Raw genomic sequence first — 5672 nt, 5'->3', positions numbered from 1 at the left:
ATTTATCTATTTAGTACTATGCATACAAGTCACCTTAAGATTTAAAATGAGGTCTTTCTCAATCTGAAGCTACAGTCTCGTCCAGCTTCTACATACAACTGCCATCCTTTTATTCATGACATGTTAACAGTTATTCTTTGACTTTCTGGATGCCCAGCACTATCTTCTTAGAGACAAGTTCTACACTGCTAAGAAATATGTTCTCTTTGGGTGGTGGTTTAGAGGAAGGTTGAAAGGAGGAGTGGACTGTTGGGGTCAGTAGGTTATAGGAGAAGGCAATGGGTATGCTGGCCTCAAATAGAAAATACTCTAAGAAATACATGGGCCAGCATGACAAAAGGTTAGGAGGATATAAAATTAGGATGAGATACATGGAAGAGACCTGTCAAAGGAACCTGAACCATAAAACCTTACAATTAGTTACTTTGTAGGTAGAGGTTCCCTCACTCCATTTTTAGGGGTGTTTATTGGCATTTGTTTGAAAGTGTTTCCATGTAAGTACTTTATGACACAAACCTAGGAGATCTCTAAATTCTCTTAGGGAGTTTTATTAAAGGCAGGATCATATGTAGCCAAGGCTGGCCCCAAGCTTCCTATGTAGCAGAGACTGACCTTAAAATCCTGACTCTCCTGCCTCAGTCTCCCACATACTGAGATCACAGGCATATACCAAGCCGAGCAGCCCTCTTAAGATTTCCCCATAGCCACACTGATGAATATCTTGCATATCACCATAAAACCTTCATCTGGCGATGGATGGAGATAGAGACAGAGACCCACACTGGAGCACTGGACTGAGCTCCCAAGGCCCAGAAGAAGAGCAGAAGGAGGGAGAACATGAACAAGGAAGTCAGGACCGTGAGGGGTGCATCCACCCATGAAGACGGTGGGACTGATCTAATGGGAGCTCACCAAAGCAAGCTGGACTGGGACTGAACGAGCATGTGACCAGACCGAACTCTTTGAATGTGGCTGACAATGAGGGCTGACTGAGAAGCCAATGATAATGACACTGGGTTTTGATTCTACTGCATGTACTGGCTTTTTGATCCTAGTCTGTTTGGATGCTCACCTTCCCAGACCTCGATGGAAAGGGGGAGGGCCTTGGACTTCCCACAGGGCAGGGAACCCTGACTTCTCTTAGGACTGGAGAGGAAGGGGGAGGGGAAGGGGGAGGGGGAAGAAAGCGGGAGGAGGGGAGGAGTTGGACATTTTTAATAAATAAGTAAATAAATAAAATAAAAACAAAAAAGATGGAAAATATAAAAAAAAGAATTTCCCCTATTATTTCCACATTACAGTGTAAAAGTTCACCAAAATTGCTGTATGGAAGTATGTTAAAATACTCATCTACCATTGAATTCATACCTATACTACTAGATATTCTTCCAAAGAAATAATAAAATTATTCTGGGTATATATAAGTAGAATTCAATAAGTAGAATGGTTACCTAGCATGCACAATGGCCTGGATTTATTCCTTAACATTACATAAAATCTGGCATGGTGGCATGGGCCTGTGATCTCAGTACTTAGGAGTTAGAGAAGAAAGATCAGAAGATTAGATATTCATGATCATTCTCAGTTACATAGAGAGATCAAGGCCAATCTGGGATACATACAAACTTGTCTCAAAAAAATTAAAATTACATAAATTAAACTATGACAGAATTATTCATTAAATATTGGGTGTTTAGATTTACTTTATGTACACTGATAATAACTTGGTCAATATTAAACACAAATGGAGAAGATTTTGTGTGTGGATGTACACAAATGTATGAATGTATTCCAGAGTTCAGGAATTACTCCTATTTGGTGTGGGAGTGTCATATATCAATCTGTTGATTTCATTGGTTAAGCAATAAAGAAACTGCTTGGCCCTCATAGGTTAAAACATAGATGGGAGGAATAAACAGAACAGAATGCTGGGAGAAAGAAGCTGAGTCAGTGAGTCGCCATGATTCTCCCACTCCAGGCAGGCGCAAGTTAAGATCATTCCCGGTAAGCCAGATCGTGGGCTACAGCAGATTATTAGAAATGGGCTAGTCCAGGTGCAAGAGCTAGCCTAGAAGAGGCTAGATAGAAATGGGCCAAGCGGTGTTTAAAAGAATACAGTTTCCGTGTAATTATTTTGGGTAAAGCTAGCCGTGCAGGCGGCCAGGTGCCAGGGACGCAGCCCCACCACTCTTATTTCAACACCTATTAGCCAAGATTTAATTGTTTCCAGTGATAATTTCCCCTATATTCCTTTACATAATTCATTAAATTTTCCTTTCCTCTATTTTCTACTGTTTTTATATAGTTTATATTAAACGTAATAATTTATATAAGCCAATTAATCTTTATTTGTGTATATTCCATTGTGTTTCACTTACATTTGTGTTACTCAAATGTGTTTTTCAAAAGAAAGGATCTCATGTAGCCCATGATGGCCTCAAACTCACTATGTAGCAAAAGGCATCCTTGAACACTTGATACTCCAGCTTTTATCTCTTGGGTTCTGGGGTTCTAAGTGTTTGCAAGTACAATCAGTTTTATATGGTGTTGGAGACTGAGCCCAGAGCTTTGTGCTCTGGAAGTAAGCACTCTACCAATCGAGTTGTACCATAAATCTTTTCAGATATTTAGATATTTTTCTGTATTATAGGTTGTAAAATGTGAAGTAACTGTATCAAATACTTTGAACGCTTGTAAGAATTTAGAAAACCGCTATTAAATTGCCCTGTGAAAGGAAAGTACAGCTTGGAGAAATTGCTCAGTGTTAGAGTGCTCACTGCTCCTCCAAAGGTTTTGAGTTCAATTCCTAGCAACTACATGGTGGGCTCACAACCATCTATAATGGGATCCAATACCCTCTTCTATCATTCCAGCATACATGCAAATAGACCACTCAAATACATAAAATACATACATAAATAAATCTTCAGCTGTGTGGTGGTGGTGCCTGCTTTTAATCCCAGCACTCAAGAGACAGAGGCAGGTGAATTTCTGTGAACTCAGGCCAGCCTGGGCTACACAGTGAGTTGCAGGACAGGCAAGGTTGTTACAGGAAGAGACAAACAAAAATGACACAAAGTTATTTGTCTCTGATAGCTTCTTAATTTTTTCTAAAAGAAACCAGACTGAGGATGAGTGAGATGGCTCCATGGGTAAAGCAGCTTGCTGCTAAGTCTGGTAACCTGAGTTTGACATCTTGACCACACATGGTGGGAGGAGAGAAGTGACTCACAAAAGTTGTTCTCTGACTTATGCACACACACACACACACACACACGCACACACACGCACAAACAAAGCAAAAAATAAATAAGTAAAATCCGTAAGAATATACTTCAATGTGCTAGGCAGTTGTAAAAGCACTGCCTGCAACCAAGAATTTTTTTGCTTTAATAATTTACCATGACAATAACATTATTGGGCAGATAAATGTACTCCAGCGGGATGCAATCATATATTAACTCTTATCACTTTCTATGGCAGAGGCCTCAGGATACTCTGAGATTGTGCAGGTCTGTGTGACTGTGAGGCTCGGGTGTTACCCAGCTCAGCACAAGCATGGAGAGCCAAGGGGTTGCCTTTCTGAACACTACTCATCCTAAGCAATCATCGCATGAAGCAAGAGCACATTGTCTGGGAGCAGGACAGGATAGTAAGGAGAGGATTTTGTTCTGGAAATTCATGCTGAGTACTGGAGAAATCCTAATACCGTCCATCCTCTGTCCTGCCTGCAGATGGATCCTCTGAAACAGAACCACTGCAGAGATAAGACGTATGGTTTTATCTTTCAGATTTCTATCTCCAGCTGCAATCACGTGGTATTGATTGCACCTGGGTTGAGCCACAGTAAGTCCACTTCCGTAATAGCGCATAGCAGCATGGGCCTTGGTCTTATCCCAGTATTATGATGGTCTTGGAAGACCACGGTCCCACGGGTTAACACAGTTTGGGGGCCCTGGCAGCCACAGCATAACATAGGAGCCTGGAGTTTGATCTGTGGAGATTATTCCCATGTGAGAATGGGTGTCTGAAATAGCCTAGAAAGTATGAAGAGGGTATCTAGGTTCTACCGTGGACCCAGGAAGAAACTTATGGAGACTGGCTACTCTTTTAAGGGACCCTCCTGTCTTTGCCTTCCCATCTGAGATTACAGGTTCACTCTCCTCACCTGCCTTTTTTATATGGAGACTGGGGATCTGAACTCGGATCTTCATGATTGTGTACTTCTCAACCCTGCGAGTGATGCCAGTGTCTCCTTTTTTCTACAACTTTGGTATAGTTATTATGGGAAACAGTTTGGAGGCTATGCAAAAAATTAAATTAGTAGTGATTTCTAATGTAATAATCTAAAGGAAATGAAATGAGTTACAGAAATGTCTGCACACACTGTTCACTGAAGCATTAGCCAGAGTCAATAAATAGAACCAACTTAAGTGACAGTCAACTGATGAATTAGAAAAATCGTAGTACACACACACACACACACACACACACACACACACACACACATACAAGTTAATAGTATTTTGTCATGGAAAACAATGGGATATTGTCAGAGAAATTGTGTTCACATGGATGAAAATGGTGATCATCAGATTAAACGGAAAGAACTAGGCATAGAAAGATGCACACTGCATGATCTCTAGCAGATGTTGAAATGTTAAAAGTTGATGCTGAAGAAAGTGGGATAGGGAGAGATAGGGAAGATTTGATCAAGGGTGGCTAACTTACAGTTAGAGAGAAGCAAATTGTTCTGCTGTGTTATTCAACAGCAGCAGGGTTTCTACAGAAAATAATAATATAATATAAATTTCAGCGGGCTAGAAGAAAAGGTTTTGAAATTTTTAAATACAAAATACTGATAAACATTTGTGAAGATAGATATGTTTAACCTAATCTAAATATTACTCAGTCTATGTGCTACTAAAATGGTACATGTTACTCCACTGATATATATATATATATATATATATATATATATATATATATATATATATATTTTATATATTTTTATGTATTAGTAAAAAATAAATGTAGATGTGTGCTGTTGTATTCATTAAATACAAAAGCTGTCCCAGGAGATCAGTGCTCTTATTTTTATTATACTATATCTAGAATAAATTGACAGATCATAGACTCTATATGTATTTGCTTTTAATATGTTCTGTCATATGGTTTGCCAAACTGGTGATGATAATTCTAGTTGTACAACATCCTTGTAAAATACGGTTTTTTGTCTTTATTTCAGACACTCTGAGGAGTGTTTGCTGCTATCACATTTTGTCTATAATTTGTATTTATCACAAACTAATAAAATTGACTTTATTTTAACAAATTACTTATTTAGATACTTTTATTTTAAGTAAATTCTGTTTTCTGTTTTATGACATTTGCCTACATTTTATGGAATTGTATTTATTATTTTTTATTAAATTGCTAAAATTCTTCTTTCCTTCTTCCTTCCTTCCATTCTCTCTCTCTCTCTCTCTCTCTCTCTCTCTCTCTCTCTCTCTCTCTCTCTCTTCTCTCTCTCTCTCTCTCCTCTCTCTTTTTTTCTTTTTGTAGTGCTGAGGATGGAATCCAGGGCATTGTGCAAAGTAGGCTATACCCTCAGCCCCTCATGTCTAAGAATTCCTTATACAATGTGGATATTAGTCATTTGTCAGATATAT

Source organism: Microtus pennsylvanicus, chromosome X (genome assembly GCF_037038515.1).
Source record: "Microtus pennsylvanicus isolate mMicPen1 chromosome X, mMicPen1.hap1, whole genome shotgun sequence".
NCBI lineage: Eukaryota > Metazoa > Chordata > Mammalia > Rodentia > Cricetidae > Microtus > Microtus pennsylvanicus.
The sequence above is the reverse complement of the archived record's forward strand: the minus strand, read 5'-3'. Positions refer to the sequence as shown.